Source organism: Cuculus canorus, chromosome 1 (assembly GCF_017976375.1).
Source record: "Cuculus canorus isolate bCucCan1 chromosome 1, bCucCan1.pri, whole genome shotgun sequence".
Taxonomy (NCBI): domain Eukaryota; kingdom Metazoa; phylum Chordata; class Aves; order Cuculiformes; family Cuculidae; genus Cuculus; species Cuculus canorus.
Window position 1 is genome coordinate 80,612,764 of NC_071401.1, and position 16,215 is coordinate 80,628,978.

General features: G+C 45.3%; 1 protein-coding gene across 3 annotated transcripts in view; it reads left to right on the plus strand.

Moving 5' to 3' along the window:
* Positions 1–16,215, plus strand: part of RAI2 (retinoic acid induced 2) — a 46,796-nt gene that overhangs the window by 14,570 nt on the left and 16,011 nt on the right. Inside the window, exon 2 of one of the 3 annotated variants that reach the window (XM_054053896.1) lies at positions 6,318–6,389. The exons of the other annotated variants lie outside the window; for them this stretch is intronic. The gene's annotated coding sequence lies outside the window, so the exon portion shown is untranslated. The remainder of the gene's footprint in view (positions 1–6,317; positions 6,390–16,215) is intronic. 3 annotated transcript variants of the gene reach the window in all.

Below are 16,215 nucleotides of genomic sequence, written 5' to 3' on the forward strand. Positions count from 1 at the left end.
CCATAGGCTGTTACGAAAAAAAATTGGGAGGACTCATATATGACACTTCAGTGTGCAGCAGTATCATCTGCTGATCTGCCCATCATTGTTCATGTTTTTCAGATGTCTAACTAAAAATTCAGCCTGCGCCAATTTCTACCTGCTCTTCCATTTGTGTGTAACAAATAATAACCTACAGTGGAAGTAGCCCAGTACTGTACTTGTAAAGGCAAGATATATTATCCAAGCAACTGTAAAACAAATGGCTAGTATACATTCAAGTTCTTGTACAGGAAAACCTATCTATTGAGAAAAGACACTTATGCACATAATGAAAGTTAAGCAAATCCTTATGTCCCACTGAAGTCAGTAGAATTTAAGCATATAGTTAAATCTTACATGCAATAAGTGCATATGCTCTGATGATAACAACATAGCTGTAAGGTTTTTGAACCTCTCTCTGTGTGTATAGCTTTATTTTTGAGTCCCCGAGGGCTTTGTAATTATCAGAAAGAAGTGAAATCATGATAAATACCATGCAGCTCTGGAAACTCAGGTGCAGTGCTTCAGCAGGAGGTGGAGCATGTCTTCCTCAGCTGGTCCTTGACAAGAGCAGTTCTGCAGCTGCTGCTGCTGCAGCTGAATGCGAGCTGGAGTTGGCATCCACGCTGCAGTCAGCACTACCTGGGTGTGGGTGTGCATGTGCGGCACTATCATAGTAATTGAAAGTCAATTTTAGCTTTTGCAGGGCTGCTGTCACCAAAGTGCCTGAACCTTCCTGCCGTCTTTGATCCACTCACCATCACTGCGCTCCCCTGGGGCAGGAGGATATTATCCCCCTTGGGCATGGAGTAGAAGAGGCACAGAGGGATGTCAAGCCTGATTTTAATAGTTATTTTCATGTCCACATATGTGGAGACATCTCTGGGGGGTGTTTCAGGACCTTCTGTCTGCATAGTTTGGACCTTTTCTTCTCTTACAAACCTGGCCCAGAGTAGCTCGCTCCACCTCACATGGGAAGCTTGCCAGCACGGACGTAAGCATGCATCTTCGGAGCAGAGGAATATACCTTGCTAGTATTGGTGTGGGGTAGCGAGAGGAGAAGGCTTGTGCAGAAGCCCAAAAAAAAACCAGGGAAAAGGGTAAACAGCCAAAGTAATATATGTATGAGGGCAAAGAAGGCTCTTCAGTAATATAGGTAAGAGAGTGAAGGATGTGTGTAGCTTTTGAGCATCCATTTATTAGTGATACAGTTGCTCTGTGCTGGTATAAATAAAACCTTAATAGTACATCATACTAGCCTGGGATTGTTTCCTTTTCTTCCACATCCCCTTGTGAGGATGTGTGTATATCAGTGCAGCTGTGCACTGTACACAGTGTATATGTTCTGTGGCTGTTTACGTAAGAAAGGGACAGTAAAATCATTTTGCAGCTAGTTACCTCCTCCCATGTGATTTTTCCAAGCGTTTATGAAAGGTTCTTTGATATGCAGTGCTCTCTCACGTGTACAAAATAACTGACGTTGTTTTTCTTCCTTTTGCTGAGCCATATTAATCCTTAAAATGGCTCCTGAGCAGGCATTCCTAGGTACAGTGTAGTGACTGCAGCGTGATGGGTTAGCAACAAAAACAACAACAACAACAAAAGGCTCTCCTTCATTTCTTTTATATGCACATCGCGCAGCTTTTCAAACAGTGCATCAAACACAGCGGGCTGGAAATTTCCAGGCCCATTTCCTGCCTGGTGCATGCTCATAAACTAAGATTGTCTGTACGGTCCGTAGCTGCAGTGCTGCAGAAAGTCAATAAAGAGCTGACCACCTCACCTCTATCAAAAGCAGTTGAGGAGCCCTGCCTCATCTGCCTTATTAAAACCACACGACTCCTGCAGAGAAACCTAGCTGGGAACCTTGAAGAGGAGGGATAAAAAAGGAGACTGGAATTGCAGTGAGTATTCTTACAGCTAGGTCTTGCATTAAGGGTAAAGAGTGTTTATTGTAAAATAAACCAAAAAGGCAGCTTCATTAAAGCAAGGAATATGCCTGCATTTAATGTGATGAACTTCTGACTCCCTCACATAGAGTATGGCACAGAGATAAGATGATCAGTTATTGCAGCAATGAGTAGATTTAAATAGCTCCCTAATGGATTTGTATTTTAAATTTAAATATGTATATGCCTCTATCTATATGTGCATGTGTGTATATACTTCATCCTTGCAAGAAAAGGCATGATGTAGAAGTAGATGCACAAAAAAGGATTTGTATTGCAAAAGCTATTTCAGTATGTGGTTGAAAGGATGTTTTTCTTTTTTCCTTTCCCTTATTTAAGAGTAATTGATTGAATGTTTGCTAGGCTTTCAGTAGTATCTATAGGGAATTCCTACCCCCACCTTCCCTGGGCCCGCCAGCGTTTTCTCACCTTAAAATGAAAAAAGAAAGAACTTGAACAGAAAGATCGTTGCTTCAGCTTAATATTGTAAGATTTCAGAGATTGAATTTTCTGATAGTAATGAAATGAACCCAGAGTTGTGCCATGAATTTGATTGCAGGTAATTTGATTTTTGAGATGCTCAACAAAGCTAGCCCATTAGGTTTAACCTCACATACTTTGCATTTGTATAAAGTGGTATTTTTAGATATATATGTGTGTATATACATAATATGAAAATCTCTCTCTGGTAATGCAGTTGTTTGTAAGAATTACTGTCAATGAGTAGTTACTAACTATAGCATCACTGGAAATGGTGTCCAGTGTGTTGCTGACAAGTAAGCCCAATATGTTTATTGCTTTGGTGGTACAGGGGTAGTTTTCTTGTTCACAAGGGAAAACACTGCTGAACATCTCAACCAGGAGACACATGCAGACTCCATCCTGCAGCTTTTTCCAAATCTCATTGATCTTAATGAGACCAGTTGTATGAATAGGAGCGACTCTTGTCAGAAAGGAATTTTTGGCTAAACCTCACTGTTTCTATTTATTTGATTTGCTTATGCGGACTTCAGGGTGAAATGCTCCTCTTGCCAAGAGGCAACAACCATGGGGTGGGGCATCCCCCAACATGGTCCCAGCATCTGGCGTTTTCTCTTTACGCAGTTCATTTTTGGTCAGCAGTTAATAAGATGGTGGCCTTTTATATGTATGTATTTTATAATACCAGCTTCAGCTGGGAAAATATTTGGTTATGTCAGAAAACTAATGGTACACGGCTATAGATAACTGGGAATAGTGTTAAGGAGTTGATCCTGGAGGAGAAAGAGGAGGGAGATTTGGCAGCTGGGAGGAGATCGGTGACTATGTGGAAAAAATACAGAGAGTGCAGTTTACAGAACGGGGGGGAAACAAGACCAGGGAAAAAGGAGTTGAACAGCACACAGGTTGGGAGTGATGCTGAAAGTTTTCCAGACGATGGGCAAAAGTTGAACTGCAAAAGAGATAACTGCCATGAACTGCTCGTGGGAGGTCCTGTAAGTGGAGGAGTGCGAAATCTCAACAGAAGTCAGGGAATATATGGCTTACTGATGTGTGGGAGGGAGAGTGCACATAGATGGGAGGAGGGTTGGACACATGGCTGAAGACAAGAAATTTTGTCTGGATTCATGCCACTGAAGTATGTGTCAGGCACTTGAGGAGCCAGGCTGCCTCCCTCCAGCTCCATCATCCCTAGCAAATCTAATGGAGGGTCATCTCCTGGCCCCTTTGCAGAGCCACCCGGAGCAGCCTTGCACCTCACTTGGTGTGCTTCTGTCTGTCTTTCATGGAGGGCTAGATAGCATGGCCAGCTGCCTATGGAAGCAAGAACAGGGCATGTGCTGGTCCCCTCCTGTCTGCCCAAAAAGCATGCATTCATATAGCCTCAGGTAGAGCTGGGCAGTCGTGCCAGAAGTAACCCAACAGGTCCACAAAGTGAGGAGGTGGGTAGCAGGGAATATTGTGGTAGGGAGCTGCTTCCCTTCTGGAGGATGCTTACATGCCCATGACTCATGAGCATCTCTTCAGGGCCTGCAGAGACAGAGTCTGCTTACTACAGGGCAAGGAGGGGTTTTATTATTCCTGATTTAGTATAGTATAGGATTTGTGGTGTTTTTTTAATTCTTCTCTTTCCTTCATACTGCTTTTGGTGGCCCAGTCTGAAGGCAAGGGACCTACTTATTTTGACAGTAATTAAACAAACCTGTTCTGCTACAGACTAGGGGAATAGTGGCTAGAAAGCTGCACAGAGGAGAAGGACCTGGGGGTGCTGGTTGACAGCCGACTGAACATGAGCCAGCAGTGTGCCCAGGTGGCCAAGAAGACCAATGGCATCTTGGCTTGTATCAGAAACGCTGTGACCAGCAGGTCCAGGGAGGTTATTCTCCCTCTGTACTCGGCACTGGTGAGACCCCACCTTGAGTACTGTGTTCAGTTCTGGACCCCTCACCACAAGAAGGATGTTGAGGCTCTGGAGCGTGTCCAGAGAAGAGCAACGAAGCTGGTGAGGGGGCTGGAGAACAAGTCTTCGAGGAGCGGCTGAGAGAGCTGGGGTTGTTTAGCCTGGAGAAGAGGAGGCTGAGGGGAGACCTTATTGCTCTCTACAACTGCCTGAAAGGAGGGTGTAGAGAGGAGGGAGCTGGCCTCTTCTCCCAAGTGACAGGGGACAGGACAAGGGGGAATGGCCTGAAGCTCCACCAGGAGAGGTTCAGGCTGGACATCAGACAAAAAATTCTCACAGAAAAGGTCACTGGGCACTGGCAGAGGCTGCCCAGGGAGGTGATTGACTCACCTTTCCTGGAGTTATTTAAAAGACAGGTGGATGAGATACTCAGGGACATGGTTTAGTGGTTGATAGGAATGGTTGGTCTTGATGATCCAGGAGGTCTTTTCCAACCTAGTGATTCTGTGGAAAGGGGGAAAATTATTAAAGAGAAAGCACTAACCTTTTCACCAGAGTCCCATAGTGCCAAATTCAGCCCTAAAAATATGAGTTGTGGGACAGAAACCCCATCTCTCTCTTCAGGGGTTGCTGAAACAATGGTGCCCTGGAAATGATCAGGCAATAGAGACATTAAAACACACTCCTGGGGTGGAGCTGCCTGTGATGCTGGCCTTTTTGCCCCATGGTGGATGGTGCTTATTCTTTCATGGGAATTTGTTTCCATAGGCCTTTTGCGGCCAGTCTGGCCCCAGTGCAGTGGAGATGCGAGGTGAGATGCCTTGCTGAAGGACCTGCTCCTGCAGGAGCCAGATCTGCCTCCGTGTGCTCCCCAGGAAGCCACACTTTTCCCCATGGCCAAGGTTGGGACCGGCACAAATCCTTCCTGAAAAGGGTGATACCACTTCCGTACTGCCACAAAGTTAGACTAATTCAGAGGCAGCATTCCTGACATTTCTCAGCCAATGCTAGCTAGAAAGGAAACAATTTTACACATCAGCAATTTTTTATGATTAATAATATTATCCTGCCTTAATTGAAAAATGGGCTGGTGCCCTTAAGAAAAAATTAAGCTGCAGGAATTAGTATCTAACCTCTTTATGATGAATGTGTATTTTTACATGCTGCATATTACTGTCAGTGCTTTTAGAAATAATAGTGCCATGTATTGTAATAAAAAATTGTCCTATGCTGTTTGTAGTTGCGTGGCACCATTCTGTCTGGCTGACTTGGCTTTAAGAGCCTGAGCGCTTGGGAAGAAGCAGCGTGAGGATGCTGAAATCCTTTTAAAGGGAATTTATGTACAAACAGGAGGATGATGTGTAGGCTCTGAGCTCTGCTATCAGTTGTTATTGCCGAGAGATATTCACGGGGAGACGATGCCAGACGGAGCATTAGCGATTGCCGGCCTCAGTGCCTTCATGGGAAGTCAGTCATAAAGTTGTCGAGGGCTCCTGTTTGTGGGATTTTTAAACACCAGTGAATCACTTTACGTAGTAAGGCAGTTGTCGTTGGGGAGAGTTTGTGCAAAGGTCTCTGTGAACCTCTCTCTACCCAAACAAAACCTGAGAAGGAGAGAGACGATGTCGAAGACAGGGAGATTTGTTATGCCTGGAAGAAAGCCAGCAGCTTGGCTCTGCCGAGGTTTGCCAAGCATTGCGTGGAAGCGGGGAGACTTGTCGCCTGCCTCTGCCCATCTGCATGCAACTGCAGGCAGTCCCAGAGACAGAGCAAGTCATGCCTTCAAGGCGTCATGCTCCTTTCGTGTGTCTGGTCCTGGGTCTGTGTCTCACGCAAAGCAGCCGAAGGAAGCAAGGCTTAAAGACAGTGAGAAGGTCTGCCCTCAATATAGACAGTTGGGGACAAAATGAAGTCAACGAAATCCCTTTCAGCCACGCTGCTGTCTTGGCATCATCCATCTCTTGCAGGCTCCTCAGAGGACCATGACTTCTGAAGCAGGCAGGGAAGGTGCCTCCGGTTCAAAGTGAAACCCCATTCATGTGAGTGATGTGAATGTGACAAATGCTTTATTTCCCAACCTAAAGCTCTTAGGCGCTCTCATCAGCTTAAATATTGCTCACCCAAATATTTGAATGCTGTGAGTCAAATCTTCCTTGAAATGTGCAGTGAAAAATAGATGCCTGTGGTGGTATCACTGGTGCTTTCCAGTGTCCTTGGCTGGCAGGGTGTGAAGAGCCTCCTTTTCTCCTTCCTAGAAAAGCAAGAGGGTTCTGGTGGGGAAAGAAATGCTCTGACAGTGCTATCTTCCTTGAAGGGCAACCTGCCTATAATTTGGAGCTGGAGAGGGGAGAGGAGGAGGGTTTGGGAAAGGAGCCAGGAGTGTCCCCAGATGGTGTGGACACGCTGGCTCTGTGGAGGCATGTGGTAGTGTATTGGGAGCAGCAGGGAGGAGGCTGTCCTTCCCCACCTTCTCTGCCGCAGCCCTCTGGTCTGTGCCCACCCAGAGAGGACCCTGGGATCCTCCCTGTCCCTGCGAAGGAGGCAGGTGTGGGTGGGTGGTGAGTGCTGGCAAGGGCTGCTGGTGTTCTGCTGCTGTGGCACGTCCTTTATCTGTTGTTGCTGCCTGCATAGGCTGGCCCTGCTGCAACCTCATACTCATTCTCCAGCGTTTCTAAATTTGTAGCAAAGGTCTTTTTAGCTACCTCTTCCTTTATATTTCAGCCAAGGTCTCTATTAAAGCAGACAATGAGGAAGTCCGCATTTAAATGCTTCCTTCCATTCCTCTGTCTTACCCCCCCTCCCACTCCCATCCTCCTCATCCCTGGAGGAAACACTCATCTCTGCCAAGATCCTGCCTCACAAAAGTAAACAATGTGAAATTACAATAAAATGTTTTGATTTGCTGGGCCTGACATTCAGGAGCTGCGCAACAGGGACTTATAAAAAGGATCTTCTATAGATAACCAGTGTGAGAAAAAAATAATCTCTCATTTCGGGTGTGTTTTGTTTCCAAGTGTCAGGGCAGCATAGACGGAGAACAGAGGATTTATTTGGCAAACCTGAAAGTTCTTAGGAGGTTTATACTGCAGCATCTGTCAGCAGCTTTCTGCCTGGTATTTGCAGGTGATTGGCCTATTGCACAGTAATGTCAATATTTGGCATTGTCTTCCCATGTGTGTGTACACGTGCTGTTGTTGTTTGATGCTTTGAGATGGGATAGTGTACTGAAAGCCCTGTGAAGGGAGTAGATGAGCTGAAACTTGTTTCCTCCAGGTCTCTTCCAAATAATTCAGAGGAAGGCAAGCCTAAATGAAGGTGTAATCCCTGGGAGATGAGCTTGCTTGGGCGCTTGCCAGTTTAGCAGACTGGGTAATCTGCACTGTCATCAAGATTTGCAGATTAGCTGTAGTGAAGCTAGTTGGCTTTGACATTTCATTAGGGAAGTTTTCTGTAGTTTTTCATCTGCGGTCTTTATGCTGCAAAATGTGGATGATAGAGCTTTGTTATCCTTACACCTCCTAACATTCACCCAAGTTGATGCTGGGACTGCAAATATGTCTTATCCGCTGAGGATTTTTTAAATCATTGCTTGTTTATGAAAGACTAACTGAGTCAAAGGCTAATTTTGGAAAGGATCTGCTTTCTGCAGTGCTAACCAATAAATTTTCATCTGGGTAACGTAAGTTACCGCACTGTTATCTCTAGAAGAAGGAATAAAAGCAAGCACTATTCATCCTATAATCTGCAAATATTTTGAAAAAGTGAACAGGAATATCAATAAAAGAGTTTATCATCAAGGTCTCCGAAGAGTTCTGAAGGACATTTATTTAGAAATCCAAATGGTAAATTTAGAGGCAAGGACTGTGCAGATGAGGAGGGAGTATGTATGAGTGACAGCGTTGTAAATTGTCTCGGGGGTTCAAGGGGCTGAGGAAGGACACTGTGTCCTGAAGTCACTCCTTCCCAGAGACGTCTTTGCTGATAAGACCCAGTTGTTGTTCCTGGTGACAGTGATCGAGGGGGACAAGGCAAAGGATCACCCTGTGGGCTCCTGCTGCGGCGTGCAGAAATGGGGATGTGGCCTGGTTTATTTGTCATGGCTAGACATGCCCTCACTCTTCCACCTGCCACAGAGGATGGGTGCGTGTCCTTGGAGCTTCTGTTGCCATCTCCATCATCCTTTCCCGACCCTTTTCAGACGTCCCCTCAGAGGCTTGCTGCCTGAAGGGCCATGGAGCTTGGGTTGTGTGAGCCAGCTGTGAAGGACATGCTGCAGAGACATGGCTCGCAGGCCAGCCTGACTCCCGAGTCTGTGCTGTGGAGGGTGCCGTTGACCACCTGGGCTGCAGCACCCACTGACTGTGGGTCTGCGCGCCAGGCAGCTGTTCCCATTGCTCTCAGCTCCCCTGGCACTGCAGAGCATGTGAAGTGCATGCTCTGGGACCTTGACTCTCTTGGCCTGCTGAGGTGGCTATCCTAAAGCCTAACTTTAGTGCTATGGGGAGGAATGACCAGGGCAAGACTTTTGGGGATGGCCAGGAGAGATGCATGGGTCAAGGTGTGCAAGGGAGTCGACGGACACCAGGCTCCACCTTGCAGAGGGACTTCCTCATCCCTCTTTTGGCCATGTTGCCTTTTCCCTTCTGTGTCTCTCCACCGGTGCCTTCTCACATCCTTTGCTTCCCTGTCAGCCTCCCACCCCATGGATGCTGTAGGTAGCGGCACATGGGCTCTGGTTCCTGAGGTCTGCCTGAATGCCCTGATTTGTACTTCTTTTGCAAAACTGTGATTGAAAACCAAAGTTTAGTTAAAAAATTATTTACCATTCTCTACTCAGACTGAAAAATATAAACAGAGTTAACAGAAGTGTTGGACTGCATGTTTTAGGGCTTCAGTGATTTATCCGTCAATTATGTCATAGTAAACAGAAGGTGAAGTTACACCTTTGTAGGTTCAACAAATGGTTGAACTGAGCCTCTGTTAGTACTTCTGCTTGAATTTATTTTAGTGAGAGAGGAGGGTACAATTAGCAGAAATGTCTTTTGAGAGGGGCTAGACATCTTGCAACTCCATAGGTCGTGGTCTGGGATAAAGCAGCAGTTCCTGTAGCATGTATTCCTGTGATCCAAAAGATGGAGAAATATTAAAAGTGTGTGTCTGTGCCTGCATGCAAGCACATGTGGATGTACGCACACGTGTGGTGCCTCTAAAAGGTAAATATCAATTTTGATTATCTGAATATTGATGTAGCAATTTAGAAGTAGTTTTCCAAGAGAAGGTTTCTGCACTGTTATATTTACCAGAATAATGAAATCAGACAACCTTTCAGTCCATAAATCACAGTACAGTATTTTCTATTACAATTTCTATGGTGGTACTGAGCAAACAACACTATCCAAAGAATTTTATTAAATCAAAGTAATAAAATTGAAAATCAGTATTGACTCTTCTTTGGCTCTTTCAGGTTCTTTTACATATGGGCCTGAGAATGTCTTTTGCTTGGTTTTCAGGCTCCATTTTATTTACTTTAGTTACTTTATTTCTCATATTGGAGGCCATCTGTTAAATCATGGTAAATTTATTGTAAAGGTCTGGACGTTCTCCTTGGTGTTTTGGCTGCAGTATAGCACACATTTTCTAATCATGTTTGCTGTTGCGCTAATTTGAGAATTCAAAGCAGATAGTTAGTCTAAGCAGGCCACAAGAATTTGTGGCTTCAAGGCAGTGATAAGAAATTTCTTAATGGCTTAGTAAATGACAACATGCATTTAAAGTTGGTTTTCAGTCATCTCAAGATATGTTGTTGCTTAAGAATGGCATCAGTGTAACACACTTTCCTTCTAGAACACAAAGTGCAAGGGGATTTGTAGGTTGGAGTGAATGCAGACAGAAAGTAGGATATTTTTCTTCTAGAGCCATGAACATTGTCTTCAATGTATTTTCACTCTGTGCAAGCTCAACTCCTCAAATTTTAACTGAGAACAGTTTTGCAGATCATACCATGGAGATGCTCTGGGACTCCACTGCTGGCCAGTCACTGTCTTCAGGCCTTCTGTTAGAATCAAACCTTCACACCTAGACCGTGGGGAGCCCATGGAGCTCTGTAAAAGTGAGCATGGGTCTGCCCAGGACATCTGTTGGTATGACTTGGCTTTCTGTGGTGTGATTAAGATACCCAAATTCTTATCCAGCTTTCAAAGTTATGGAAATAGATCGCTTCCTTAGTTGTGGTCAGAGGAATTTTTCATTCATCTTTGGCAACTATTTGGCAAAGACAATAGACATCCCTCAACAAGTCTTATTTTTGCAGGCTAAGGGCACTGCACAACAGCTCTTTGTCACTTTTTTCTGTATCTTCCCTAACAGACTTAGTTTCCTCCACACACACTTCAGGTGTTCTTGTGCAGCTTCATTCATCTTATCCCTTGTGTCAGCCAGCAGCTTTAGATTTTTCTCTTTCATTCCCCTATCCATCTTCCCTACAGCAGTAATACATTTTTTTCTTCTGGTTTTGTTTCAAGTGTCTTGTGCCCTGCACCATCTCTGCTTTTCGCAGCAGCGCCATGTGTGTCCCCAGAACTGCATCCCCCAGTCTCTCTGCCAGTCCCAGGTCTCCATGTGCTACCACTTCCTTCCATTGCAGCTACTCCTGGGAATAAATCATGAAGCCTGTCAACATAGTGGCCTCTCTTGGGAGGATGTGCAAAGGATAAGATGAATGGTGATGTTCTGCTAGAAGGCGTTTGGTGACTGCTATCAAGTGGTCTTTTGATCTGGAGACAACCCAGAGGTCCATGCAGTTCTGCGATACAGATGTCATGAGCTCTGCATCCTACCCTCCTTCCCTTTCTTTTTGCTCCTTGCTTCAGTCTTTTGGGGTGTGGTCCTGGTCTCTTCAGGACTGGTGTCTGACCTGCTTGCAAAGGTGTCTGCATTACCAATGTTGATCCAATACAGCTCTCTGAAGCTGTTGCACCAAAATCCAACCAAGTTGAATGCAGGGCTTTGCATTATTATTAATAATACTAATATAATATAATATTAATATTATATTAATATTAGGACTTAATATTATGCTGAATGCATTTTTTCGTAAGTGGTAGACTTCCAAGACATTTGAGGAGAAAACAGTCATGCCTATGTGCACAAACCCCAAGTTGACATTTAATTACTTCTTATAGCCATATTTTTAAGGAAAGAAGTTCCAGTCATCTGAAGAATGACACGGTGATCTGATCTTATAAATATGCTGAACAGCACTTATATTTGGAGACTTGTGCTTACTTATCAGCATGGTGATCATTTGTGGCTTAAAAATAGCTCCTTTTTTCTTTATTTATCCCCAGAATTTACTCTCTGATGGAAACCGTGCCTGTCACACGTTTATAACAGATTTTCTTCACTGTGCGTATGGAGGAAGGTAAAGGGAAGTGATAAATCTCTAGAAAGAGTGTGGTAAAATAAATTCTCTCTAATTAAGGAAGAGGTCAGATACTGAGCCTTTCACTCCTTCGGGGTCTTGATCTGTAGCTAGCCCTGCTGGCTGAGAGACCAGTTCTGCTGCAGCAGGCTGGGGGTGCCAGAAGCTGCCCTCTTGCAGCCAAAAGGGAACCCCAAGAACTGAAGTTGTATCAAGTGAATAGCTGGTGTGTTGTCCATCAGAAAGGAATAGATTGAGGAAACTGAAATACCAAAAAGCTTCCCCCAAAAAAATGGAAAAAAATCTGCTGTGTTTGAAAAAACAAAGTAAAAACTTTGAGGCTTTGATAATTTATGACTTTCCTTTTCTTGCCCCCAGTAATCTGAAGAAAATCCATTATCCTTCCTCCCTGTTTCTGACACAGGAAATATTTTCTAGATAGTTATTTTCCTCTGTTAGCATTCAGTCGATAACAGGATCAAACTACCGACTACATGCTTGTCCCTTCCCTCCGTGTGTTGGTGCTGTTAGGATTTGGGAATAATTACCTGCAGATCACAGTGATGTGTCTGCTGTAACCTGGTGTTTCCATCACACTGATACTCGACTGCTGATGGATGGACAGTCATTGAGCTTTCTGTCCCAGAGACAGCGGGGCACATCAAGGCGTGTGGCAAGCATCTCATCCCACTCAACTTCAGCATCAGGCCTCTGCTGGCTCCAGTTCGGCATGGCAGTGACAGCTATTTCCATGCCTACCATCCTCCATCAGCCAGAAGAAAGAAAAGAAGAGGAAGGCTTTTGTTCCTGAGGATGAACTGTTCCAGCAGTGGCTGCAGGATGTGGAGCGGATGCTTTCTGCCTGTGGTCCTCCCTGTTCCGCCGCAGACGGGCTTCAGCTAAAATAAACCAGTATTCCATGAACTTTTGAAGTGTGCTCGTCTTCTGAGTCACTTCCCTATCACCCTGCGGGTAGCATGATGCTGAAGGATGTTGTTCTCATATCACATAGGTGCGCTCAGACTTTTGTCTGGCAGTAACTGTTCAACCTCATGCATAATTTCCTGCATGAGTGGCAGCTTCACCTTTCCTTTCCAACATCTTTCTTTTTTCTGGCTTTTTCCAAGACAGTGGAAAGGCATGCTAGGACCAGTAGAAACACATGGAGACTACACTAGGTGCTTTTCCTCGCTTCTAAATGTCACCCCCTGCTTTCTTCTGTCTACAGATAATTTGTGTCTTAAGTGTGAAGATCTGGGAGCCGTGCCATCCGAACAGGTTGCCGTCTCCCCTGTTTTCCATGGTGACCACTACATGGGAAAGAAGTGTGGCCTCTCTGGGCAAGCTGTAACACATGCCTCATGTGTACCAGATGGACCACTGTGATCGGGAATCACATTTTTCTGTAGTTTGTGATTTTGCACCATAACATTAAAGAAAATCCTCTCAGTTCTTTTTCTATACCTGGAATTGCCAATTGCATGGAATAATTTGTAACAAGCCAAAAAAAATTTGAAACCCCCAAGTGCCTTTTGAATGAAATTACTCAGGGGTCTATTTTCTTCTTGAATCAGTCCAATTGTATTGCTTGGAGGGTAAAAATCTCAGCACTATAAAATTAAAGTTTAATTTATATTTTAATTTTATAATGTTGAGATATCTACCCGCCAAACAATATAATTCTTTCGATTTTAATTAAAGAATTTTTTCCTTTGCACTACACTGATGCTAAACTGGCTTCACTAAATCTTCTTATGCTGTAAGTAGCAGTGACCCAGATAAACATGTTTTAAAATGCAACTACTGAAACTACAGTATGTTGCCTTTGTAAGGCACAGCAAGAGAAGGACTAAAATAACTCTGTACATTTATGAGTGTAGCAGGTAGCGTTGTATCATTAAAAGCAGATTCATAGACCAATTTAGTTTTCTTCGATTACATGTACAAATCTGTGTGAGAAAATGTGTCATTTGGTTCAGAGTCAGAAGCTTGATAGTTACAAAGAGGCCTATGAAAAAAATTACTTTTTCCTTTTGTGTGTGTCCTTTTGCAGCATAGCAAGGCCTTCTGAAAAAGAAGGCATGACTGTGTATGTATGAATGCATCGTAATGCAGCCACACACGGTCAGGAGCATACAGGCAACCAGGAGAAGCGTGCTTTCTATTCTTGGTGCCTGAGTTTGCAGCTTCGGTGCTGTTACAAGGTCAAGGCTGGGCTGAAGTTGCAGCCAAACCCAGTCGGTGACCACAGTCCACCTAAAGCCAAGACACACCCATCCTTCTCCACAGGCTGCATCGAGTACACAGACATTGCCAAAGGATCTTGTTTAGGCATATCTGGGTAAAACCTTTCTAGGGTCCTCAAAATTGTGGGTAAGAGGATGCTGCCCAGTGTTTCAGATGTACATTTTGTGTGTTCTTGTGTGTATTAGCAGAGCCAGGGATGCTACGGTAGCGACTTTGCCTTTGGAGCGTGCTTGTTCCGGCTACCTTGTTGAGCTCTGATTACACATAACTACTGCTACTCTGAGAGCAAATGCTTCAGCCAAAACTTGTTTTCCTGGTAGCTATTGCCCAAGTCACAATCAACGTAGAAGAAATGGATGGAGCATTGTGTCCAGCCTGGCACTAAGTGGCCGCAAGCGCCTGTGGCTGTTGGCTGGGGAGAGCTGGGTGCTGGCGCAGCAGGCTGCGGGGTGTCCCTCGCACCCCATAACTTGCTCAAACATGGACCTTTCCACTCCTCTTGGATTTGCATTTTTTTTTCTAGACATCAGCATCAACTGTGTTTATACAAAGAAGAAATGTATGCTATTGAGAACAACCGGATAATAAACAACCTTTAATTAGCGCCAAAGAGGCAAAAGGATGTAATCCCTCAGTGCCTATTTAGACAGCTAAACCCAAACAGCTGGCCTCCAGCACCCTGTTGCTGGCGTCCCGCAGCACTGTGCCCAATACTGCTGCTGCTGGGTCAATGGCTTTGGTGCCACTGCCACGGGGGTGGTGGGTACTTGCAGACCTCCGGACTGCTCCCCTTCTCGCTACTTGACTTCTGCAGGGGCCAAATTTTCCTTAATCACTGTAAGGACAGGGCAGGGTTTACCAAGCGTTCATTGTACTGGATGACTTTGGAATCTTTGAAGATCCACCCCCCACTTTAATTAATATTTGGTAGCAGGATGCTCTCCTGTTTACTCTGGTTAGCATTAGGCTATATAATTGCTAATGTCAGACAAAAAGTCAATGGAGTCTATTGATTTTTCATGCTTTTGTAGCATGCTGCGGGAGCTTTTCTACTGGACATGGAGGACACCTGGGAGTGATAAGATGGGTGCATGTCATGACCCGCTCCCTACAGTCATGTACCCTGTGAAGCTGTGGGTGCTTACACTGACCTTTGCCATTGAGGTGCCCGCAGGGGCCTTTGCCTGAACAGAGGCAAGTGCTGCACCCAGCTGCCATCCCTTGAAATGACTGGAGTTAAACTGTACGAAGTGTTTTCTGGGAAACGCGCCACATGGCGATGACCCTTTTAGTAGTACAAAACAGCCAAGGAAATGCAGGTTGGTTGTTGCAACCAGCCTGACCTCCCCATTGCGAAAATTGTGGATGCTGAGTTTTGGGTGGCTCAAGGGTCCTCTTGGTGTGGAGCACATCTTGGCAGAGAGCTCGGCTCCTGGTTTGTGGTCACTCATGCATGCCCTGGTGGTCATCCTTCCCAGTGCAGCCATGGCCAGCAGCTGTCTGCTCGGTTTCTCAAACTATGGATCATGACACCTTTTGGGGGAAGGTTCAGTTGGGGTCACAGTGGGTTTGTGCTTGCCAGGGGACAGCTGTCTCCTCTGGTTTGGTTTGTGCTGTTCACATGTTTACTCAGCTCGGCCAACGATTTGGCACATGAGCACATCCACCGACACATGGTAAGAACAGAGGTTTTTCTTGGTTGCTGCCTTAGCTCTCTGGGCTTCTGTTGCAATGCCTGTTGCCATGGGGCTTGTTCCTGCTGTGCCTCTCATATTGCAGATTCCTCTGATTGCCCTCGGCCTCCATCCAGGGCAAAGACTGGCCAGCAGTGGCCCATGGGAGTCCAGTGGCCTGACAGGCACTGCTGTGGCACCTCGCAGACCACTCTTTGTGTGTGGGGTGCCTGGGCAGGACAGCCTAGCTGGAGCCATAGACTTTCTTGGGGCGGTGTGGGGCAGACCCACATTTTGCATGCAGGAGGACTCAAAAGGTGCAGCAACCCTTCCATTCGGCAACAGCATATCCCCCTGAGTGGTGTGAGTGCAGAGACCTGATGCTGACTGCCTCACTGGAGGGATGATGGAGAGCTTTTGCAGAAGGCAAGGGCTGGGGGCACCCGTCCTCTCCCTTTGCCAACAGCAAACTCTTAAATGAGCATGGTTGTTTTTATAACACCCTGCCAAAAAAAAAAAAACCAA